Source organism: Heterodontus francisci, unplaced genomic scaffold, assembly GCF_036365525.1.
Source record: "Heterodontus francisci isolate sHetFra1 unplaced genomic scaffold, sHetFra1.hap1 HAP1_SCAFFOLD_43, whole genome shotgun sequence".
NCBI classification, from domain to species: domain Eukaryota; kingdom Metazoa; phylum Chordata; class Chondrichthyes; order Heterodontiformes; family Heterodontidae; genus Heterodontus; species Heterodontus francisci.
In genome coordinates this window covers 4,545,901-4,572,217 of record NW_027141852.1, presented here as the reverse complement: position 1 = coordinate 4,572,217, position 26,317 = coordinate 4,545,901, and the positions used below count along the sequence as shown (strand labels likewise).

The window sequence follows — 26,317 nt, the reverse complement described above, 5'->3', positions numbered from 1 at the left end:
TTCTTCAGTGTTTCTGTTGTTTGGCTTGCATTGACTCATCGATTTTCTTGTTTTTCACTTTGTCGATGCCTTTGAATAATTGTGGATCCTTCTTCAGGGTGTCTTCTTTCACCAGGTAGTTCTGACCTCTGATGATGTTCATTGTAATCAGCTTCAATTCGCTGATAGTTTTGGAAGTGAGCAGATTTCCTTTGCTTGAGTCTACAACATGGAACTCAGTCTGACATGTGGACCCATGGGAGGATTTGAATGCCACCCCTGCGTTGGAGTTGCATCCATCCAATCAGAGACCGAGTAGAAGTGACAGTTCTGTCAGTCGAATATGAGACATTTAATGGCAGGGTTGTGAGTTTGAGTGCCATTCTGTTTTTCCCTTTTGTAAGGCTTCATGAGCAGAGAGTACAGGGAGTGTTTGAAATGAGCAAGTTTCGCTTTGATTCAGGACTCTTACCTCTCAGCAGCATCTCACTATGAAAGATTGAATTTGATCTCATTTCATTCTCAGCTCGGGGTCTGTGCGGCTCAGTGGCACTTCTGGCTGTCTCCCGCTTCACAATCCATCAGTACTGAGAAAGCAATTGGGAATATTACTCACATGTTGTGTTCTTTAATTTTTTGGAAAACTTGAATGTATGTATATTCTTCCAAAACAAGGACACCAAGCCATTGTTAACGTAGGGCTGAAATAGCTCAGTTGGGAGAGCGTTAGACTGAAAATCTAAAGGTTCCTGGTTTAATCCCGGGTTTCAGCAATTTTGCTTCCTTATGCGTCCCTTGCCTTGGTCCTGATTTTCCGGTTGCACAATTTACTTTGAAATTATTTACCAAGCACCAGTGGATTGAATTTGAGAAACAACACAGAGTCATTTACAGCACAGAAGGTGGTCGTTTGTCCTATCACGTCCATGCTGGCTCTCCCCGGAGCAATCTAGTCAGTTCCACTCACCAGCTCGGTCCCTTTCCTCCTGCAAGTTTGTTTCCTTCAAGTATCCATCTAATTTCCTTTTCAAATCATTGATTGTCTCTGCTTCCACCACACTCGTGGGCCAAGACATTACTACCCACAGCATAAAAAATTCCACCTCATCAAGGATGGGAAATACTTATATCATCTTTATGTGCTTATTCTCTCTTTCTTTGAGAATAGACTGACAGTCAACATGAAAGGAAACCCAAAAATCTTCGAGCAGCATGTAAATGATAAGTGGGTAGTAAGAGGTTGAGTCGGGCCTATGAGGGACAAAAAGGATAATATAAGCTTAGAGGTGCAGGGCAATGTTAATCTACTTAATGAGTACTTTGTATCAGTGATCACTAAGGAAGTGGAATTTGACAAAATATCAGTCGAAGTGAAGAGAGTAGAGTCAATGGAGAGGGTACAAATTGAGAGAGGGTGGTACTAAAAAGGCTGGCTGTCCTTAGGGAAGATAAATCACCTGGTCCGGATGGCTCACATCCCAGGTTGCGAAAGGAAATGCGGATGCAGATAACGGAAGGGCTTGCTATAATCTTCCAATCTTCCCTGGATACGGGGGAGGTGCCAGAGGATTAAACAGTGGCAAATGCGACACCCTTATTCAAGAAAGGGTGTAAGGACAGTCCGGGTAACTACAGGCTAGTTAGATTAACAGCAGCGGTGGGTAAGGTTTTGGAAAGAATAATCAGGGTAAAAAATCAACAGTCACTTGGAGAGGTTCGAGTTAATTAAGGAGAGTGAGCATGGATTTATAAATGGGAGTTCATGCTTGACTAATCTAACTGCATTTTTTGATGAACTAACAGAGCAGGTTGATGAAGGGAATGCAGTGGATGTTGTTTATATGGATTTTAAGGAAGCGTTTGACAAGGTACCACATAAAAGTGGGGTTTACAAAATTGAGGTTCGTGGTATAGGAGGGTCAGTGTCCAATTGGATAGAAAATTGGTTTCAGGACAGAAAACAGGGAGTCTTATGAAATGATTCTTTGTCAGACTGGAGGATAGTCGACAGAGGTGTTCCCCAAGGGTCAGTGCTAGAACCACTGCTTGTTTTGCGAAAGATAAAGGACTTGGATCTTGGAATATTGAGTAGAATCTCAAAATATCCCGATGACAACAAACTTGGACGAGTGGCAAACAGTGAGGATGATATAAACTGCCTGCAACAGGACAATGATAGGCTAGCAGAATGGGCAGACAGGTGGCAGAAGAAATTTAATAGTGACAAGTGTGAGGTGATGTATTTTGGCATAAGGAATAGGGAGAGGCAATATTTACTTAATGACACAGTTCTAAAGTGTGTGTTGGAATAGAGGGACTTGGGGTTCATGTGCATCAATCTTTGAAGGTGGCAAGACATATTGCGAGAGTGGTTAGCAAAGCATATGGGATCTTGGGCTTGAAAAAAAGAGGCATTGAGTACAAAGCAGGGAAGTTATGCTGAACCATTATAAAGCTCTGGTTCGGCCCCAGTTGGCGTGTTGCTTCCAGTTTTGCTTACCACACTTAAGAAAGAATGTGAGCGTCCTTGAGAGGATGCAGAGGAAATTCACCAGAATGGATCCAGGGATGGAGGATTTTAGTTACAAGGTTAGGATGGAAAAGCTAGGGTTGTTCTACCTGCATCAAAGGAGAGTGAGGGGAGAATTGATAGATGTGTTTTCGGCTATGACAGTTTTAAATAAATTGGCAAGGAAACATTGTTCCCGTTAACTATTGGTACAAGGACTAGGGGACACAGATTGAAGGTTTTGGACAGGAGATACAGGGGGAATGTGCGCAAGAACTTTTTTACACTGATTGGTGATGATCTGCAGCTCGCTGCCCACGAGGGCGGTGGAAATGGAGACAATCGAGGATTACAAAAGGAATTTGAATAGGCACTTGAAGGAACTACTTTTACAGGGCTATGGGGATCGAGCAGAGAAGTAATAACTCGTCTCCACTCCTAGTATTTCTAAATCCCACACATTCACTATAATGTGAACAATTCTTTCCTGTTGTGTCTCTCTCAGATTTGTAAACTTCACTGTATTGGAGTGAAGTGACATCTACTGGCAAGAAACAAGAACTGCCGTGATGAGATCAGCCATGATTGTATTGAACGGCGGAGCAGGCTCGAGTGGCTGACTTGCCGACTCCGGCTCCTCGTTCTTATGTTCATAGAATCATACAGCACAGAAGGAGGCCATTCGGCCCCATTGTGCCTCTGCTGACTCTGACAAAAAGATGCAATTAGTCCAACCCCCTGCCTATTTCCCCATAATCCTGGAGAATTTCACTTTGAAATATTTGTCCAATTCCTTTATGAAAGTTATAATTGAATCTGTTTCCACCACCCTGTCAGACAATTCATTCCAAATCCGAATCAGTTACTGGGTAAAAAGATCTCTCCTCACCTCCCCTTGACATCTTTGGCCAATTATTTTAAATCTGTGTCCTCTGGTTACTGACCCCCAGGACAGTGGAAACAGTTTCTCCCTCTCGACCCTATGAAAATCCTTCATGATTCTGAACACCTCTATTAAATCTTCCCTTAACCTTCTCTACTCTGAGGAGAACAATCCCAGCTTCACCAGCCTGTCCAGAAAACTGAAACCCCTCATCTCTGGTATCATTCTCGCAAATCTCCTCTGAACTGTCTCAGAAGCTTTGATGTCCTTTCTAAAGCCTGGTGCCCAGAACTGGACACATTACTTGAGCTGAGATCGAGCCAGGGACGCCCACATCCCACGAACGAATAAAAAAACGCTCCCGAACCAGTCCCCAATTCTTAAGCATTTATCGACGCTCCCTGCCCAGTCCCCAAATCTTATTCATTTAGAAACGCTCCCTGCCCAGTCTCCAACTCTTATTCAATTATCGACACTCCCTGCCCAGTCTCCAATTCTTATCCATTTACAGACGCTTCCTGACCAGTACCCAAATCTTATTCATTTAGAGACGCTCCCTGCCCAGTCCCCCAATTCTTATCCATTTGCAGAAGCTCCCTGCCCAGTCCCCAATTCTTATCCATTTACAGACGCTCCCTGCCCAGTCCCCAATTCTTATCCATTTGTAGACGCCGTTTCGGGAAGCCTCACCGGGAAAAGCTTCACCACCGCCATCCGCAGGGATACAGATGGGATTGTTCCATCTTATTGTGGCCCTGAGGCCCTGCTCCAGCTGTGTGAGCCCGCAAAGTCTTCTCGCACTTTGTGAATATCCCGCTCCAACTCCGAACCCGCAGCTCCTGCTGCTGACAAAGCTCTCTACCTAGCCTGCGCGCCCCGCTCCTGTCACAGATAGGGCGGATTCTAGGCCGCTGAGCATTCTGGGTATCACACCTGTCATTAATGCTATTCTTTCAGCTGAAAGGTTTTATTCCGTAGATTTCATGACCTGGAATCGTCGTGAGTGTTTTCTTTTGCACCTGTCAGTGCCTGGGAGGATAGAGTCACCTTCACTTTGCAGCCATGAGTTTCTGGTGTGAGAAAGTGGTGCTTAACACAGTATATTTCAGTTTTTGGTCTGTGACTGTGGGTATTATTCAGTACTTGTTTGTTTCTGCTATTGCTCTGTGAGTTTCACCACATATCTTTCAACAACTTGCATGTGAGCATCAGCTTTTGTCTATATCTATCAGTTTCTGAGAAGTGAGAAAGGGTTTGATTCTATCTCTATCAGTTTCTGTTACATGCATGTGTCTTTAATCTGCACCTCCTCTGAGTGTGTCTTCGTCTCTGTACTTGTAGGTGAGTATGTGTTTTGCTTTGTATCTCTCAGTCTTTGAAGTGTGAGCCTGGGTTTGTACCTAATTTCCTTTGTACCTTGCAGTTGGGATATGAAAGAAAGATTTTTACACGTTACCTGCCAACTGCTGCTACGTGACTGTGGGTTTCACACTGTATCTGTCAATTTCTTGTCTGGTAATGCGAAGTTTACAGTGTACCTGTCAGTTTCTTGTATGTGAGTGTTGATTTCACTCTGAAAAGAATCATAGATCATAGAATAGTTACAGAACAAAAGGAAGTCATTGTGCTTGTGCTGCTTCTATGCACGAGCAACTCAGCTCATGCCACAGACTCATGTATTCCATGAAAACATGCAATTTTTCCACTTCAGATAATTATCTTATACCATTTTGAAAGCCATGGTTGAATGAGCCTCCATCACACTCTCAAGCAGTGCATATCAGATCTTAACCACTCGCTGTGCAAAAGAAGTTTTTCCTCATGTTGCCGTTGGTTCTTTTGCCATTCACCTTAAATCGGTGTCATCAGGTTACAGAGCCGTGAATAATATTCCCCATTGCTTTCTCAGCACTGATGGATTGTGAAACAGGAGACAGCCAGAAGTCCCACTGAGCCGCACTGACCCCGAGCTGGGAATGAAATGAGATGTAGTTCAATCTTTCACAGCGAGATGCTGCAGAGAGATGAGTCCCGAATCAAAGTGAGACTTTCTCATACTTTTGCTGAATTTCATTTCAAACACTCCTTGTACTCTCTGCTAATGAAGCCTTAAAAAGGGGAAAAACAAAATGGCACTCAAACTCACCACCCTGAAATTAAAAGTTTAATGTTTGACTGACTGAACTGTCACTTCTACTCGGTCTCTTATTGGATGGATGCAACTGGATTCTCCAACGCAGGGGTGGCATTCAAATCCTCCCATGGGTCCACATGTCAGACTGAGTTCCATGTTGTAGACTCAAGCAAAGGAAATCTGTTCAGTTCCAAAACTATCAGTGAGTTGAAGCTCATTACGATCATCATCATCAGAGGTCAGAACTACCTGGTGAAAGATGACAATCTGAAGAAGGATCCACAATTATTCAAAGGCATCGACAAAGTGAAAAACAAGAAAATCGATGAGTCAATGCAAGCCAAACAACAGAAACACTGAAGAATTCCATTCCATTCCAGTCCAGAACCCAGTCCTGTTGTTTTTGGAGTCAGGTCACAATTACTGCAACAACTTTATATTCCCACTTGGCTATCTGTACATTTAGTTAATCAAGCTCTTTGAATCCAGCTCTCTGGTCCTCAAGCAGGCTCCATATGGAAATCAATTCCGCCTTCTGCAAGGCTGAAACCAATCAATGACCTTAAACTAAAAATGCCAAAGAAGAAGGACTTGTCCAGGATTTGAACCCAGGATCTCTCACACATTAATTAATCACTCACCCTAAGCAAGGATCATACCCCTAGATGAACATGCCACTGATATCAGAACTTCCTTTTAGCTCCTGTGGAATTTCACTGGCCGCCAAAGCCGATCATCCATTTTTTTTTCAGAGCGAAGCAAGATATTGCAAATTCTGAAATAAAAACAGAAAGTGTTGGAAATGTTCAGAAACTCTGGCAGCATCTGTGGAGAGAGAAACAGAGTTCACCTTTCAGGGCGTTTACCTTTTGTTTGAGCCATCCTTTCACACTGCTTCTGTCCACCCAATCTCACTTTCTATTTTATCTAGATTCCACCCACTCACTACCGAAATACATTTATCATGAATTCCTCATATCTTTTAATAATGACAATTTTATATTTCTGGCCTTTGCTTTGGACTCCACCACAAGTGGAATCATGTCTCCACCAACCCAATCAAACCCATTCACTATTTCCTCACATTGCAATGTTTCTTTCACCCTGACAGACGATGGAATTTCTGCTGCTTGATTGCAGTTCTTGCTTCATGCCAGTAGATGTCACCTCACTCCAGTGCAGTGAAGGTGACAAATCTGAGAGCACACAACAAGAAGTAATTGTTCACGTTGTTCATTGTTCAGTGAACAGGTCCCTCTATTCCTGCACACTCTTTAGAACTGTGCCATTAAGTATATATTGCCTCTCCCTATTCCTTCTGCTAAAATGCATCACCTCACACTAGTCACTATTAAAATCCATCTGCACCTGTCTGCCCATTCTGCTAGCCGATCACTGTCTTGTTGCAGGTGGTTCATTTCATCCTCACTGTTTGCCACTTCTCCAAGTTTGGTGTTATCGGCATATTTTGAGATTCTACTCTATATTCCAAGATCCAAGTCATTTATCTGTCGCAAGTAAAAAGCAGTGGTTCCAGCAGTGACCCTTGGGGAACAGAACTGTCGACAACCTTCCAGTCTGAGAATGAATCATTTATTACGACTTTCTGTTTTCTGTCCTGAAGCCAATTCTCTATCCAATTGGACACTGACCCTCCTATTCCATGAACCTCAATGTTGTTAATCATCCTTTTATGTGTCGTTTCTTAAAATCCATATAAACAACATCCACTGCATGTCCTTCATAAACCTTCTCTGTTAGTTCATCAAAAAATGCAGTTAGATTAGTCAAGCATGAACTCCCATTTATAAATCCATGCTCACTCTCCTTAATTAACTCAAACCTCTCCAAGTGACTGTTGATTTTTTCCCTGATTGTTCTTTCTAAAACCTTACCCACCACTGCTGTTAATCTAACTGGCCTGTAGTTAGCCGGACTGTCCTTACACCCTTTCTTGAATAAGGGTGTCACATTTGCAACTGTTTAATCCTCTGACACCTCCCCCGTATCCAGGGAAGATTGGAAGATTATAGCAAGCCTTTCTGTTAGCTGCATCCACATTTCCTTTCTCAATCTGTGATGAAAGCCATCCGGACCAGTTAATTTATCTTCCTGAAGCATAACCAGCCTTTTCAGTACCTCCCTCTCTCAATTTGTACCCTCTCCATTGCCTCTACACTCTCCACTTCTCCTGATATTTTGTCAAATTCCACTTCCTTAGTGATCATTGATACAAGGTACTTATTAACTAGATTAACATTGCCCTGCAGCTCTAAGTATATATTACCTTCTTTGTCCCTAATGGGGCCCACTTCACCGCTGACTACCTGCTTATTATTTATATACTGCTCGAAGATTTTTGGGTTCCCTTTCATGTTGACTGCCATTCTATTCTTGTAGAGATAGGGAATAAGCTAAATATAGAAGATATAAATATTTCCCATCCTTGGGTGAGGTGGAATTTTTTTATGCTGTGAGTGGTAATGTCCTGACCCACGAGTGTGGTAGAAGTAGAGACAATCAATGATTTGAAAAGGAAATTGGATGGATACCTGAAGCAAAGGAACTTGCAGGAGGAAAGGGATCGAGCAGGTGAGTGGAACTGAGTAGCAGGCTCCGATAATTGCTGTAGTCACTGCGATCCCCCTTAATTTTGTACAAGGTGACAATGTTTGCATCACACATGTTTTGAGCCCTTGTTGAGCTCGACTATGGAGGGCTCACTGTCCAGTTCCTCCATGACAGGGAAGTCTTGAATGGAACTGAGAGCTACTTCAATGACAATGTTCTCCGTTATGTCGAGTTCAAGATAATGCTCCACTCACCTTTCCATCTGCTTGTTAGGTTCAGTGATGATCACCCCTCTCTTTGTCTTCAAAAGGTGCTGATTTAGTTACTACTGGGCCCATTGCTTTCTTAATTCCTTCATACATCCCTCTAGCATTCCCGGATTCATCAGCAGAGTTTTAACCAGTATTGATTGGTGCAGTGCCGAGCAGACTGCAGAGACTTGTTTCTGGCAGCTCTGAGAGCATTTAGATGTTGTTTGCTGGGGACTTGTTTGTAGTTCATGAGGGCTCTCCTCTTAGTTACAGTAACTGACTCCATTTCAGTCCAATAAGCCTCAAACCAGTCAGCATTCCTCCCATCTCTTTTCCTATACACAGTGAGTGCAGAGTTATAGATGGTGGTGTGCAGATGTTTCCACTTTGACACTGCACTGAGGCCTTGAGCATTGTTGTCTGAAAGAGCCTGATCGAGGATGTTGATGAACTCCTGGGTCCTTTCTGGGTCAGTTGTTCGGCAAGTGTTGATCAGAAGACGAGCTTTTATCATGGATGGATGAAGCTTCCTTGGCTGAAGCCTGACCTTGTTGCACACCAGGGAGTGATCAGTGTCACAGTCAGCGCTGTGATAGCTGCGAGTGATGAGGACACTGCTGAGGGTGTTATGTCTGGTGAAGATAAGGTCTAGCTGGTGCCAATGGCATGATCTCGGATGTCTCCAGGACACGTTGTAGCACAGCTTGACCTGGAAGTAGCTGTTCATCACACAGAATCCATGGTGACAGCATAGCTCCAGCAACCTCTGTCCATTTTTGTTCATCTTGCCAATCCCCTGGTGCCCTATGCACATTGGCAAAGCTGTGTAGTCAGTACCCAAGCTTGTGTTGAAGTCTCCTGGAAGGTACAGTCCCTCAGTGCTGGGAATTCTACTGATGGCCGTGTCAAGTGTCTCATAGAATTGATCCTTGACATCTGGGGTGGAGGTGAGTGTTGGGACATAGATGCACATGAGATTAACTGGGCCCACACTTGTTGACAAGTGAAGAGTAAGAAGTCTCTCTGAGCCTACTGTGGGTGGTTCACTCATTTGAAGTGGCGTGTATTTTACTGTGAAGCCCACGCCATGCTCACGAGTTGCCTCTTGGGCTTTCCCCTGCCAGAAGAAGGTGTAGTGTTTCTCTTTGAGGGATCCACTTTGAACGAGTCTAGTTTCTTGCAGCACAGCAATGTCCACATTGAGCATTGTGAGTTCCTTGTCGATCACAGCTGTCTTGTGTGTGTCATCAACCTGCAGAAGGTTGTCGGAAAGGCCAGGACACATGGTCCTTACATTCCAGCTTGTGATGCGAAGGACTGGTGTCTTCTTTGTTGAGTTTGTTTTTCTTGGTGCATAGATTATCAATCCACCTGTTGAGAGATGACTCTCTAAGCTCCAAGCACCCATTGAAGCAAGCAGGTCGTGGCTTCACAGCACCTAACTGACTGGGGGCTGCCCAGCTTGGAGTGAATGGTAGCTATCCAATGAGACACTATGAGCTCTCCCACTGTCCGAAGTCACCCCTGGCGCTCATACTCTACACCAATTGAATTAGAGCTTATAATCAGTAACTGTTTATTCCCGGGTTGTGCTCATGTTTGACCACGAAGCTGGAGTGTGCTCTCTAGGGCACAGGCCTGGGCAAACAGTATGGAGACCCTGAGCATCAGGACCCCCTCTCAGCATTGCTCGTATTGTCCAAAGGAAAGGAAAAAACAGTACTGTTTGTTACCAGTTCTGTTGTAGGAGTTGCTGGAAAACTGCCTGATAAGTCACAGGTAACCGCCTCCAGGACTCCACTCCGGATTTACTGTCCAGGTTTACTACCCCAGCCTTCTTATTTATTTATTTAGAGATACAGTACTGAAACAGGTCCTTCCAGCCCACCGAGTCTGTACCAACCATCAACCACCCATTTATACTAATCCTACATTAATCCCATATTCCTACCACATCCCCTCAATTCCCCTACCACCTACCTACACTAGGGGCAATTTACAATGGCCAATTTACCTATCAACCTGCAAGTCTTTGGCTGTGGGAGGAAACCAGAGCACCCGGCAGAAACCCACGCAGTCACAGGGAGAACTGGTAAACCCTGCACAGGCAGTACCCAGAATCGAACGCGGGTCACTAGAGGTGTGAGGCTGCGGTGCTAACCACTGCGCCACTGTGTCTTCTCCAGACACCCCTTGAGAAGTGAGACTTTTTGCCCAGAGATGGGGCTCTGTTTCTTGGCATCAGGATGGAACCACACACCAGTGGGCCTGTATGACATGCACCAGGATATCACACACTGCCCCATCTCTGGTACAGATCAGAGTCAGACACTGAACAGATTGCAACCCACAAGGACATCACAACCTTCCCGCTCTCTGGGACAGGTCAGTGTGATACACCAAACAAACAGCACCCCACAGGGACCTCATAAATGCCACGTCCCTGTGACAGATCAAGGTCAGACACTGCAAATATTGCAACCACAGGAACATCACAAATTGCCCCATCCCTCGGACAGCTCGTGGTCTGACATTGAACATATTGCAACAACAAGGACATTACTGTATTACTCCCTCCATTCTGAAAAACAAGCATTCACCCTACTTTTTACCCTGCAGCCAATTTTGGATCCACACTGCCACTGCCCCTTTAATCCCATCTGCTTGAATTTTGTAAGCAAGTCAGAGAGAGATGCAAAACTGAAACAGGCCCTACGGCCCACTGAGTCTGTGTTGACCAACCACCACCCATTTATAGTAATCCTACACCATAATCCCATATTCCCTACCACATCCCCACCATTCTCTTACCTACACTAGGAGCAATTTACAACAGCCAATTTACCGATCAACCTGCAGTCTTTGCTTGTGGGAGGAAACCGGAGCACCCAGCAGAAACACACACAGTCACAGGGAGAACTTGCAAACTCTGCACAGGCAGTACCCAGAACTGAACCTGGGTTGCGAGAGCTGTGAGGTTGCAGTGCCAACCACTGTGCCATTGTGCTGCCCCAAGTCTAGTTTATTGTACCTTTTCAAACACAATTTTGACGTCCAGACACGTACCATTAACCTCACCACCCTCGTCAACTCTCTGTGAAACTTCATCAAATAAATTAATTCATTAATTATTTCAGACACAATCATCTGTTAACCAATCTGTACTGGCTGTCATTTATTAGCCCATGTTCTACCAAGTGACAGTCAATTTCCTCCTGGATAATTGTCTCTAAAAGTTTCCCCACCACCGACATTAGACTAATTGGTCTGTAGTTCCTGGGTTTATCTCTCTTTTTAAACAGGGCTGTAATATTCACAACCCTTGCAGACTTATCTTTTAATTCTGGAAAGTCTATTGCAGACAATCACTTTGGGCATGACTTTAACCAATTAAAGCAACAGGATACTTGATTAATAAGTCCAGAACTTTTATTGAGAGTAAAATAGTACTTAATAATTGAAAGTAAAATTATACTTAACAAACTTGGGGAATATAACTTTACAGCTCTGGGGACTGGTCGAGCTTGGTCTCAGAGTGTCACGGTCCTCTTTGTCCAGTCTAGATCCCTCGTCAGATGGAGAACTTGGTTGATGATCTGAGTCTTTACCCCTGAGATCTTCTAGTGTTCCTGCACACTGAAACCTTACAAGATCCCTACTTTTAACCCTTGGATGGCCATCACACCACCATGTAAAATAATAATTGGTCCTAGCTGTTGCTAGGTACATTTAATTAGTTCTTAATAATGTCTTCCACTAACAGTCACCGGTCCTCAGAATCTCAGACATGAGTACAATGGAGTGGTTTCACACTGTCTCCCAATCTGATCTGAAACAAGTTTCCTGTTCATTAAATCTAGACTCTTGAAGGTCACGATGTACCATACCATGGGTTTTATCAGGGGTCCGAGAAAGGTCCATTGTTTGAATACATTTAGCTGAAACTGTCCTTTCCCACACAGACACAGAAACTCACAGTAATTAGATTGAACTAACTTTAAATGAAAACCCATTCTCTCTAAAATGTTTATTGATTCATTAATTATAACTCAATCAAGGTTCATTACTTTTACAATCATCTGTTTCAGGATGGGTAGCTACTCATTAATTATACAGGATATAAACGTTAGTACTGAACACAAAATGGTTCCTTTGGTCATGTGTTCATTATAAAATGGCTTTCTTAACGTTGTTAGTTATGACAATGGATACATGATAAAAATGGTCAAGTTAAACTGAGATCGAACTACCCAAGCTTACCTTCATCCTCCAGTCCTCTGGCATCATTCCCATATTCAAGGAGGATTGAAAGATTGTGGTTCGAGTTTCTGCTATTTCCACCCTGACTTCCCTCAGCAACCCAGGATGCAGCCCATCCAGACCGGGTGACCTGTAGACAGGTGTGAGCACTGCTAACCTTGTAATTGTCTCCTCTTTATCTATTTTCATCCCCTCCAAATTCTCCACTTCCTCCTCCTTTACTGTGACATTTGCAGCACCCGTTTGTTTTGTGATGACAGATGAAATGTACTTAATTAGTACCTCAACCACACCCTCTGCCTCCACAGGATCTCCTAATTGACTCACCCTTTCATTGACTGTCCATATGTTGGTAAAAGACTTCAGTGTTCCCAGTTATGTGACCTGCTAATCTTTTATCATACATTCTCTTGCTGATCTCATTTCCTTTTTCAGCTCTCCTCTGTACTTTCTGTATTCTTCTTGTTTCTCTACTGCACATGAATCCTCACATGATTTTTCAGTGAATGGTTTTTGAACTATTTTGTAAAAGGATTCAGTTTTGTAAATTTCTCCCCAGCTCCCCGCATGGTCAGGCAGAAAGTTTAACTGCTGTGTTTTCAAACAGCAACAGCTTTATTTGAAAAGCCATTGGGACAGGATTCCGGGTTTTAATCCAGTCACAAATCTGGTTCTGATGTCTTGTGGCTCCAGCTGTCACATGACCTGTCAGAGGATGACCTCATAATTGACCCAGTCATGGAGCTGTGGGTTGATGTTTAAATTGCTTCAAAATAATTTTCCAGAAGGACAATCAAAATGAATCGATATATAAAAGGTAGATTTTGTGAATTTGTGCTCCCAGTGGAAATTCCTGCAGAGTCTGCTGGTTTTCATATCCCCAATTCCCCACAGGAAGCTCTGTGCTCGGAGTCTGTATTCATTACATTAACATTATACAGAATCATTTCATGGGAGACCCCAGTGTGAATTGTAGACAGGTGGGTCAGTTTTAACTTTCAAAGTAACACAGAAGCAAAATACTGCTGATACTGGAAATCTGAAATAAAAACAGAAAATGCTGGAAATACTCAGCAGGTCTGGCAGCATCTGTGGAGAGAGAGACAGAGTTAACGTTTCAGATCTGTGACCTTTCATCAGAACTGAGCTGAAATTGTCTGAGGGACTGCGATTGTGGAATCAATTTCAGGGTCAAAGACATTGTACTCTGTACGGATAGGAAGATGGAGATTATTAAGTATAGTGCAAGAATATCGATGCTTGTACATTATTTTAATCAAAATTGATTTAAAATTTGTGCTCATGAATCCTATCTTTTGATCACAATGACACTGATAACAATGGAAAAAGCAAGACTTGCATTTCACGACCACAGGACATTGCAAACCCTTTTACAGCCAATGAAGGAAGGACTTTTAAAGTGTAGTCACTCAACAGTACAATAGAGTACCCTACAATAAAGATGTATAAGATTCTCACCACACAACTGCCAGACAATGACCATCCCAAACAAGAGAGAATCTAACCATCTCCCTTTGACATTCAATGGCATTACCATCGCTGAATCCCCCACTCTCAACAACCTGGGGGTTACCATTGAGCAGAAACTGAACTGCAGTAGCCATATAAATATTATGGCTACAAGAGCAGGTCAGAGACTAGGAATCCTGCGGCAAGTAACTCACCTCTTGACTCCCCAAAGCCTGTACATTAGTCAGGGGTATGATGGAATACTCTCCACTTGTCTGGCTGGGTGCAGCTCCAACAATACTCAAGAAACTCAACAGGACAAAGCAGCCCGCTTGATTGGCACCCCATTTACAACATTCATGCCCTCCATCACTGGCACACAGTGGCAGCAGTGTGTACCATCCACAAGATGCACTGCAGCAATGTGCCAAGGCTCCTGAGACAGCACCTTCCAAACCCGCGACCTTTATCACCTAGAAGGACAAGGGCAACAGACGCATGGGAACACCACAACCTGCAAGTTCCCCTCCAAGCCACACACCATCCTGAATTGTAACTGTATCACCGTTCCTTCACTGTTGCTGGGTCAAAATCCTGGAACTCTCTTCATAACAGCAGCACATTCACTGCAGTGGTTCAAGAAGGCAGCTCAGCACCACCTTCTCAAGGCAATTAGGGATGGATAATAAATGCTGGCCTAGCCAGCGACACCCACCTCCCATGAATGAATAAAAAAATGATAATATCCTGTAATCCTCCAAAGTAGAAAATACAGATGGAAATGAAAAATAATAAAACACAGTCAGCATGGATTTCACAAAGAAAGACTTGATTAACCTTATCTTTGAAAAATCAACAGCAAGAGTAATATAGCAGATGTAGAAGAGTTTAAGTTAATAAAGCCTCATCCATTTATGTGCTTGAACCATCAAATTGTGGGTTAACAAACAAACACACTAACTGACAGAGCTGCATGTTGTTCTTTCTAAATTACCCTAAAGTAGGGTGTTAATGAGTTAAATCTTCAGGTTGCTGCAACCAGAATAGCCATTGTCCACTATCAGTTTTACTGTTATAAATAAAGATGGAACATTCATCGTGAATCTATAGAAACAGTCTGGTCCTGCACACTGCAGTCACATCCACGTCATCACCAACCAGCTCTCCTATAATTGATGCAGTTATTTGACTTTGCCCCATTCGCTCCATGGAATTACTTTTAAAAGATTTTAAATTACAAGCAGTTTTGTTAATGTTCAGCCTTTGAGAAGAAATCATTCCCTGGCCACAGTGGAGACAGCATTGAATATAAAACAGTAGACAACCAGGTAACACAGTGAAAGCTGATCAGCTAATCTATAATTACTTACATTTCTTAATTTTGCTCTTGCTATTCGGTTTTTCATCATTTTCAGCTCCTGACTGTGGATATTATTGTGATTAAATGTGAAAAGATGCACTGTGTCTCAGCCCCAATATATTGGCTCTTTCTCTGTCCAGTGCTGTATACACTCAGATACTGACAGTGTCTCTCCCTCCCCGAACTTTCCAGCCCTGACGATGCAGAAAGCGCTGCTCAAAGTTACACATTCTGACTGTTTGCAGTTGATTAGTGAGAGATTATTAACGTATCCTTCTGCAGCGCTGCCTCGGTTAATAACAGCAGATCGAAGTCACATTTCAGATGCAGAAACAGACGCATCAATTATTCACTCTTTCCCAGAGTGAGTGAGGCCGGGACAAGCAGCAACATTCCGGCCCCACACTCTGCAATTACCCAGCACCAGTGGAAAGCAGTGAATACAGATTCAATCAGTGGGTTAATGTCCATTACAGGGATGCAAGATTCCACAGCCCAGGACAAACATCCCCATACACCGAGAACAAGCTCAGGAAAACCCGGGGGAGTTAATATCCCAGTCACTGAGCATTCCAGCAACATTGAACAAGTTCCTGAACTGAGTGAACCTTTCAAAGTACAGAAGTGAGGACGAGGTCAAAAAGGTCTGAACAGTTGAGGTGACTGAGCGGTTTCAGCTTCTCTGTTCAGGTTGCAGCTTTCACTGGAGGCATGTGTTTAAATCCCACTTCTGACAACTTGATTTTCAGTTACATTGCAGAGCTTCCTTGAAGGTTTGAGGTAGAGTAAATACTGAGGAACTGTTTCTAACTGCTGAAAGGTCAATAACCGAAGGTTACAGATTTAAGGTGACTCACAAAACCAGAAGGAACTTGAGGAAAAATTCCTTTCTGCAACATGTGGTTAGGATTTCAGTTATGTGGATAGATTGGAGAAGCTGGGGTTGTTCTCTTCAGAGAGGAGATTTGATAGAGGTGTTCACAATCATGAGGGGTCGTGACAGACCCGATAGAAATTGTTGGTAGAAGGATTGAGACTCAGGTAAAAGCTGTGGCTCAGTTGGTCACACTCACCTCGAAATCACAAGCTTCTGGGTTCAGATTTCACAGCTGACACTCCAGTGCAGCAATGAGGGTGTTGAAGGTGCTGCCTTTCAGGTGTGATGTTAAACCAAGACCTGGTCTGCATGTTTGGGTGAATGTCAAAGATCCCATGCTCCAATTTCAAACAAGTGAAGAGCAATTCTCCCTGGTGTTGTGATAAATATTTGCCCCTCAATCAGATCAGTTGGTCATTATCACATTGCCGTTTGTGGGTATCAGCTGCTGCATTTCTGACATTACAACAGTGATTACACTTCAAAAGTATTTAATTGTCTACAAAGTGCTTTGATATGTCCAGTGGTCTTGAAAGGTGCTATATAAATGCAAGTCTTTTCTTTCTTTATCACAACACATTGCTGTGTAAACAATGGTTCTTCATGTCACCTCTGGTTCTTCTGCCAATCACCTGATATCTGTGTCCTCTGCTTACTGACCCTTTTACCACTGGAAACAGTTTCTCCTTATTTAAAATATTGAAAACCTTCATGATTTTGAACAAATGTGTCAAATCTCTTCTGAATTTTCTCTGCTGCAAGGAGAACAACCCCAGCTTCTCCAATCTCTCCACATAACTGAAATCCCTCACCCTGCTACCATTGTGGTAAATCTCTTTTTTATTCTTTCCTGGGTTGTGGGCACTGCTGACACAATGTGATTCCTGTCAATGGACCGGCCCGCTGACATCATCGGACTGTGCCAAGCTGTGCATAGGCACAGCTACATCTTGCCAGGATTAAGTGGCACATGTGGAGGATGATGTCATTGCGCAGCGCCAACATCATCGCATATCCGCGCTTGGTCCATCTTCGCACATGTGCGCTAAAGCGTCATCAGGTATCCAGCCCCTCACTCAGCTGGAGGAAGCGGCTGAATAGGAGACTTTGAGGCTGGAGACCTCCCCCCTCGGCAACTCGCTCCAGGCCTCGACGCTTCCTCCCCTCAGCCGCTCGCTGTACACCTCGATGCTCCCCTGGACAATTGTTCCCCACTCGCGTCATCCAGCTCTATGGCCGCTTGCTCTCTGCCCCCCAACCCCCGCTCCAGCCGCTAGCTCTAGGCCATGCCACTTCCGTCCTCTAGGCAACTCACTACTCACTCCTACGTCACACTTTGCAGCCCACCTTGCTTCTTCGGGCGGCGCGTGGAGACTGGACAAACGTGGGAGCAAGTGGCCGAGAGAAGGGAAGCAGCACAGCCTAGAGCTAGTGGCTGGAGGGGAGGGGGGATGGGGAGTGAGCGAACGACTGGAGAATGGGGTGACATGATCGGGAGACAATCGGCCAGGGAAGTACGGGGGGGAGCAGCGAGGTCTGGAGCGAGCGAATATGGAGGGTGGAAGCGGCCGGTGCAAAGCAGGGGGAGAAAGCGAGTTGTGCCACCTAGTGGTTGCGTTGTCAGCAAACGCAGCCTTTATTGTCCATCCTTAATTGCCCTTGAGAAGGTGGTGGTGAGCTGCCTTTTTGGAGCTGCTGCAGTCCATGTGTTGTACGTAAACCCACAGTGCTGTTAGGAAGGGAGTTCCAAGATTTTGATCCAGTGACAGTGAAGGAATGGTGATATAGTTCCCAGTCAGGACACTGTGTAACTTGGAGGGGAGCTTGCAGATGGTGGTGTTCCCATTCATCCAATGTCCTTCTAGGTGGTCGAGATTGGGGGTTTGGAAGGTGCTGTCGAAGGAGGCTTGGTGAGTTGCTGCAGTGCATCTTGTAGATGGTACACACTGCTGCCACTGTTCACTGGTGGTGCAGGAAGTGAATATTTAAAGTAGTGGATGGAGTGCTGATCAAGTGATCTGCTTTGTCCTGGATGGTGTTGAGTTTCTTTGGTGTTGTTGGAGCTCCACTCATCCAGGCAAGTGGGGAGTATTACACCACACTCCTGACTTGTGCCTTGTAGATGGTGGACAGGAGGTGAGTTACTTGCAGCAGAATTCCCAGCTTCTGACCTGCTCTTGTAGCTACGGTATTTTTATGACTGATCCAATTCAGTTTCTGCTCATTGGTAACCCCCCGGATGTTGATTGTGAAGGATTCAGCAATGGTAATGTCATTGACTGTCAAGGAGAGATGGTTAGATTCACTCTTGTTGGAAATGGTAATTGCCTGGCATTTTTGTGGCGTGCATGTTACTTGCCACTTATCAGTCCAAGCCCAATCTTGCCCAGGTCTCTCTACTTGTGGACACGGACTGCTTCAGTATCTGAGGAGCTACTAATGCAACTGAACATTTTGCAATCATCAGTGAACATTTCCACTTCTGACCTTATGATGGAAGGAAGTTTATTGATTCTAGACAGATACATGAATGGGCAGGAAGAAAAGAGATGCAGACCCTTAGAAAATAGGCGACATGTTTAGATAGAGGATCTGGATCGGCGCAGGCTTGGAGGGCCGAAGGGCCTGTTCCTGTGCTGTAATTTTCTTTGTTCTTTGTTTGTTCTTTGATGAAGCAACTGAAGACGGTTGGGGCCGAGGACACTACCCTGAGGAACTCCTGAGCGATGTCTGGTACTGAGATGATTGGCCACCAACAACCAGCACCATATTCCTTTGCGCAAGGTATGACTCCAACCAGTGGAGATTTTTCTCCTTGATTGCCATTGACTTCAATTTTGCAAGGGCTCCTTGATGCCCTTGGCAAGAGCAGTCACTGTCACCTCACCTCACCTCCTGAATTCAGCTCTTCTGTCCATATTTGGGCCAAGGCCATAATGAGGTCAGGAACTAAGTGGCCCTGGCGGAACCCAAAATGAGCATTGGTGAGTAGGTTATGGCTGTGTAAGTGCTGCTTGATAGCACTGTCAACGACACCTTCCATCACTTTACTGATGATCAAGAGGAGGCTGATCGGGCAGGAATTGACCGGGTTGGATTTGTCCTGCCTTTTGTATACAGAACATACCTGGGCAATTTTCCACATTGCTGGGTCGATGCCAGTGTTGTAGCTTGGCGGGCGGCGTGGCTAGTTCTGGAGCACAAGTCTTCAGCACTGCAGCCAGGATGTTGTCAGTATCCAGAGCCTTCAGCCATTTCTTGATATCATGTGGAGTGAAGTGGATTTAGCTGAAGATTGGCACCTGTGATGCTGGGGACCTCAGGAGGAGGCCGAGATTGATCATCTACTTGGCACTTCTGGCTGAAGATGGTTGCAAATGATTCAACCTTGTATTTTGCACTGATATACTGGTCTCCCTTATCATTAAGGATGGGGATATTTGTGGAGCCTCGTCCTCCTGTTAATTGTTTAATTACCCACCACCATTCAGGACTGGATGTGGCAGGACTGCAGAGCTTTGATCTGATCTGTTGGTTGTGAGATCACTCAGCTCTGTCTATTGCATGCTGCTTCCGCTATTTGACATGCAAGTAATCCTGTGTTGTAGCTTCACCAGGTTGACACCTCATTTTTAGGTCTGCTTGGTGCTGCTCCTGACATGCCTTCCTGCATACTTCATTGAACCACTATTGCTCCCTTGGCTTGATGGTAATGGTAGAGTGAGGGATATGCCAGGCCATGAGGTAACATATTGTGTTTAAATACAATTCTGCTGCTGCTGATGGCCCACAGTGCCTCATGGATACCCAGTTTTGAGCTGCCAGATCTGTTCATTTCTTCCCTCAGATATAATTGAAAAAAAAATTCTGAAGAAATGCATGAACTAAATAAAAGGGAGAGAGAAATAAATACTGACAAAATAGATGGCAGAATTTGGAAGGTAAAAATATTTCTGTTTTATTATTGATGAGTGAGAGGAATATATCACACTTTGGGGCTTCTGGAAGTGGATTTACTGATAATCTGGGGAATTGATAGGAAACTGCTTCATCGTTGGTGGAACAAATTCCCGCCCTTGGGGTGGAGCCAACAGCTGCATCCGTCAAATAACAGACAGAGTAGAAGTACTGTATCAGGCCTTGTTAGCTCAGTTGGTAGAGCATGGGACTTTTAATCTCAGGGCCTTGGATTTGAGACCCTTGTTGTGTGGTTGTTCTTCCCTTTTTCAGTCTTCATCAGCAGAGAGTTCAAGGAGTGTTTAAAATTAAATTCAACAACATCACCAGATTTCAACTACTCCCACCCCGCCCCCTCCCAGTGTAGTTGACAGGACTCTCAACCTCTGCCTTCCCCCTTCCCCTCCCTCCCAGATCTGCGACAGGGTTCCCCTTGTCCTCACTTTCCACCCCACCTGCATCCACATCTAAAGGATCATCCTCCACCATTTCCGCCACCTCCAGCGTGATGCCACCACCAAACGCATCCTCCCCTCCCCTGTCAGCATTCCGAAGGGATTGTTCCCTCCGCGACACCCTGGTCCACTCCTCCATTACCCCAACTACCTCGTCCCCTTCCCAAGGCACCTTCCCATGCAATCGCAGGAGATATAATACCTGCCCTTTTCCCTCCTCTCTGCTCATTATCTAAAGCCCCAAACACTCCTTTCAGGTGAAGCAGCGATTTACTTGTACTTCTTTCAATTATGTATTCTGTATTCACTGCTCACAATGCGGTCTCCTCTAAACTGGGGAGACCAAACGCAGATTAGATGGAACACCTCTGCTCAGGCCGAAAGCATGATCCTGAGCTTCGGGGTGCTTGCCATTTCAACACTCTCCCCTGCTCTCATGTCAACATTTCTGTCTTTGGCCTGTTCCAGTGTTCCAGTGAAAATCAACCCAAGCTCGAGGAGCAGCACCTGACCTTTTGATTCGGCACTCTACAACCTTGTGAATTGAACATTGTGTTCAATAACATCAGAGCATGACTGGTGTCAGGCAACCACAAGCATTAACACACTCTTTGCCTTTGTCCCAGGACAGCTTTGTTATTTAATCTCTCCTTCCCTCTGCACTATCAAACACCTTCCCCTTTGTTCTCTCCCACATGCCCCTCCCCGTCACTTGTTTAAAACCTAATTCTTTTCTAACCTGTGTCAGTTCTGATGAAAGGTCACAGACCAGAAACGTTAACTCTGTTTCTCTCACCACAGATGCTGCCAGAGCTATTGAGTATTTCCAGCACTTTTTGTTTTTATTTCAGATTTCCAGCATCTGCAGTATTTTGCTTTTATTGTGTCTGAAAGTCTTTCCTTGATTCAGGACTCTTACCTCTCTCCAGAATCTCTCTGCTAAAGATTGAACTTTATCTCATTTCACTCACAGCTCAGGGTCAGTGTGGCACAGTGGGACTTCTGGCTGTGTCCCACTTCACAATCCCTCAGTATTGAGAAAACAATGGGGAATATTACTCACATGTTGTGTTCTGTAACTTTTTACAAACACTTTAATGTATATATTGTCTTCCAAAGCAGTGACAGAATGGTGGCTTTCGTGTGTTGTTGAAATAGCTTTGTTGAGTTCGTGCTGCACTAACAGTTAAACAGTTCTTGGTTCAATCCCAGGTTTTGGCACTTTCAACCTCTCCTGTGTCTTTTTCTTTGGCTCCAATTGTCAAGCTGCATGATTTACTCTGAAATTAGCACCAGAGAACCAAGGCAGCAGCGAGCATGAGGAGCTGAAATTAGCACAGATCAAATCCACTTAATATTTCTGACTGAAGATGGTTGCAAATGCTTCAGCTTCATCTTCTGCACTGACGTGCTCAGCACCACCATCATTGAGGATGTGAATGTTTTTGGAGCCTCCTCATCTTGTTAGTTATTTAATTATCCACCACCATTCACGACTGGATGTGGCAGGACTGTGGAGCTGTGATCTGATCCTGAGGGAGATATCCGTGTGTGGAGTGGCGGGATGTATGGAGAGTGATCCTGAAGAGGGTGTCCGAGCCTGGAGTGGAAGCTTTCCGTGGAGGTACAGGAGTAGGTCATTCAGCCCCAGTGTTTTATAAAGGTTTAGTATAACTTATTTGCTTTTACTCTATGCCTCTATTAATAAAGCCAAGTGTCCTGTTTGCTCTTAGCAACCTTTTCAAACCTTGATCAAAAAAGATTGGTGTACATTGTCTCATTCTTCCTCCCAAACTGTATCACTTCACAAGTCTCTGTGTAAAATTTTATCTGTTGTGTGAAAGCCCATTTTACCAGTGTGTTTAAGTTCCTCTGAAGTGTGTTACTGTCACTGGCATAGGATGAAATTCACGAGCATTCTTTGATGCTATCTCCGTGGAAAGAGCAATCTTACACACTAGCTCAAATTGGGATTTTGTGTTTTTAGCATCTTTCCTCATCCACCAATATAAGCACAAATCTGTCTCATAATGTACGGTCTAAGAATGTGCCAATGTTGCAATGTGGTGATAAATTCTTCAGTGTCACAATGTACTGTTTCACTACTTTTCTGTTTTCTGGATCCAAGTTTGTAGCTTTCCGCGATCTCTAGTGGCTTCGGATTGAGCCTCACTTCAACGAAGAAACGGAAAATTATGATTTAAAGATTACACTGTCAATCATTCACATCTCTGTCTTCTCCTGAACTTCGAGTTCAAATTTGTTTGTGAAGTTGAGTCACACGTTAAGACAGCACAGTCTTTGTCTTTGTGAAGGAAGTGATTTGGGAATGGCTGTTTGAAACTGTCCCTTCTTGCACAGAAATTCAGTGCAAATACTTGATCACTCACAATTTCCTTGAGAGAAATTTGTTCACAATCGCATTCGACACGGAAACTGCCTCAGCATTAATCTCACTGAAGCAGAATGTGACAGTGTTGTATGTTTCAGAATGTTGTTGCCGTTATTTGTCGCTTTTAACCAAGACTGGGAGACAGGGCAAGGTTGATCCGAGGTTGGAATATATTATCATTCAGGAGCAAGAAAAATCAAAAGGAACAAAATAAGAAAACCCAGTCTCCAGATTTGAGAATCTGTCGATCCGCTTTGGGAAAGTGAATCAGAGCAGAATGAAGGGTGAACTGTCCAGAAGAGATGAAGACACAGCTCAGTCAACACGTTCCCCTGGTTTATGATGCTGGAACATTCCTCACACAGAAATGATTCAACCCAATGACAAACATTCTTACAGCTGATAATTTATGCCTCTGATTTAAGGACTGTCTCATGTGGTTACCGAGTGACGACGAGAAGATATTAAACTTTGTTCTATTCAATCTAGCTGTGATAAAGTTTGAATTTTTCTCCCTTTTATGAACAGTATTTGAAGGGTCTCGGTGACAATGTTCAGTGTTGATGAGAGTGGGGTCTGGGTGAGAAGCTGCTGAGTGTGACAGGGTCAGGACTGGATGCAGGAAGTTCTCTGACAGTCTCCCTCTATCTCTCGAATGGGTTTGAGTTGATTTACGACTGGTAGCTTTTATTTTACTTTTCTTATTTAGAGATATAGCCCCTTCGGCCCACCGAGTCTGTGCCAACCAGCAACCACCCATTTATACTAATCCTACATTAATCCCATATTCTCGACGACATCCCCACCATTCTCCTACCACGTACCTACACTAGGGACAATTTACAATGGCCAATTTACCTATCAACCTGCAAGTCTTTTGGAGGTGGGAGGAAACCAGAGCACCTGGCGGAAACCCACACAGACATTGGGAGAACTTGCAAACTCCACACAGGCAGTACCCAGAACTGAATCCTGGTCGCTGGAGCTGTGAGGCTGCGGTGCTAACCATTGCGCCACTGTGCTGCTGTTGGTGTTTTGATAAATGAAGGAAGTTCCCTCCACCCATTTTTTTTGGACAGACAGTGTGGTATAAGGATGTAAAGGGTTAATGCTGAAGATAGTGGGATCAACCCCTCCCACTGTCAGAGTGATGATGGAACAGTCACGTGAGATGAAGTTTGGGAGAAGAGAGAGCAGCACCAAGGATGCTAGCTTAGCAGACTTGATGAGTGTGTACAGAGTATTGTTCAAATTAGAAAAGAGTTCTTAGTTCTTTCAGCAGGAACTGTGTCCAGAAAATATCGAGAAACTCACAATTTTATTATTCAGGAGTCGGAACACAGATATTAATTCCAAGTGACAGTTCTGGGACCAATTAACAAAAAAAGTAGAGAATACTATTGCTCACTGATTGAAATCCCCTAGTGAGGAGACAGTTAAACAGGTGATCTTTTGGGGCATCCTTCGATCCAAGGTTTCAGCAACATTTAATCTCCCTTTTTGGTGAAATTCTCTGTTATTTGCAACTTTTTTTTATCAGCTTTGATGGGCGAGTGAAAAAACGGAAAAGATTGAACAGTTCCATCCTTTCTTTTCTTCCTTCTCTTCTTTCCATCAGTTTCTCTTTTCTGTCCCAGATCAATATAATGATGAGAATCCCAATTTAATCTGCTGTTTCTGGTGTTTTATCCATTCCAATCAAAATTTCAACATTCCAATCAAATCTATTTGTTATTCCACAGTGTCTCTCCATGTGTTTTATTCTGTTGTATTCTCTCACAGTCTGTTTGATGATCAATGTAACATCTCACTCTCTGTTCTGGTGAAGATCAGAAGCAGTGATATCTGTTTACACCACCCGACAAGTCGGCCTGATGCTGTGCCTCGCTGATCATGTGGGGTTAAAGCAATTCTTCCAGTCAGTTAGTTCAGTTTTCATTTCATGAAAAATTTGGTCATCATGACTTCATCAGTGACCGAATGGTTCAGGTGTCTGAGTGATGTTAATCATGATGTGATGAAATGATTGTATGTTCCAGTCTTTCCGTGGTGGGTTTTCACACTGAGTAGAAACGTGTTGGACATGGTCTGGAAATGTTTCACACCGCTCCATTCCCAACTTCATTTACTTCCAGAAGATATATTTCCATCATTCCACAGCTGGCTGCACAGCCAGAAGCTGTGCTGAAGGTGACAGCTATGCATCTGCAACTGACAAGGTGGCCGAGAGGTTAAGGCGATGGATTGCTGATCCATTGTGCTTTGCATACGTGGGTTCGAATCCTACCCTTGTCGCTAGTTTATGAGCTGTTTCGTGTATTGTTTACGTTGGGTGAGCTTATTTGCAAAGTCAGCCTCGAAACCTGTTCTTGTCAATGTCCAGACAGTGATTCCAGAATTGTTTATACTTTATTCAAATTGAGACAGACAATTGGAATTCTTCACCCAAACTGCACTGGAATGAAGATCAAATAGGGATCACGAAACGGAGCAGTATTTTTCCTCCCCTCCTTCCTTCCATCATTACTTTCTCTGGATTTGCACCAAGTGAAAGACAAATGGGAAAAGCAAATGGCGAGGGAGCAGATGCAGAAAATTATCCTTTGGCAAGAAATTTATTTTCAAATCTTCTTGATAGATTAAGTGAGTGAGCAATGCTTTGGCAGATGGAGTTTAAAATGAGGGGTCATCGACTACCGAAGAGAGATCAGAGTGTTTTTTTGTAAGAGGTGAGATGTTAGAAACGGCGGAGGAGCAGAGACCCGAATACTGAATTAATAAAAGCTCGTGGACTGGTAGAAAATAATGCGAAAAGTGAACAGAATCTGAAGATTGGAACTCATGTTGCAGTGATATAAAGCTCTGTGCTCCTGAAGTAAATGTCCAAGCCCAGATTGTGGGGTATCTGTGGAGAGTGATTTGGTTTTTATTCATTCTTGGGTGTGAGTATCGCTGATCAGGCGAGCATTTATTACCCATTCCTATTGCCGTTGAGATGGTGGTGGAGAGCTGCCTTCTAGAACTGATGCAGTCCATATGGTGCAGGAACACCCACACTGCCGTTGGGGAGGGAGTTCCAGGATTGTGACCCAACAACAGTGAATAAATGGCGATATCGTTCCAAGTCAGGATGGTGAGTGACTTGGAGGGGAACCTGCAGGTAGTGAGTTCCCATGCATCTGCTGCCCTTGTCCTTCGAGGTGGTAGTGGTCACGAGTT

The 26,317-nt window shown here is 44.1% G+C and overlaps 2 non-coding genes across 2 annotated transcripts; both read left to right on the top strand.

Moving 5' to 3' along the window:
* The first annotated feature begins 679 nt into the window (after positions 1 to 679).
* On the top strand, positions 680 to 752 carry trnaf-gaa (transfer RNA phenylalanine (anticodon GAA)). The gene has a single exon. It is a non-coding gene; the product is annotated as a tRNA-Phe (tRNA).
* Positions 753 to 25,311: 24,559 nt separating this feature from the next.
* trnas-gcu (transfer RNA serine (anticodon GCU)) lies at positions 25,312 to 25,393 on the top strand. Its single transcript has one exon. It is a non-coding gene; the product is annotated as a tRNA-Ser (tRNA).
* The last annotated feature ends 924 nt before the right edge of the window (positions 25,394 to 26,317 follow it).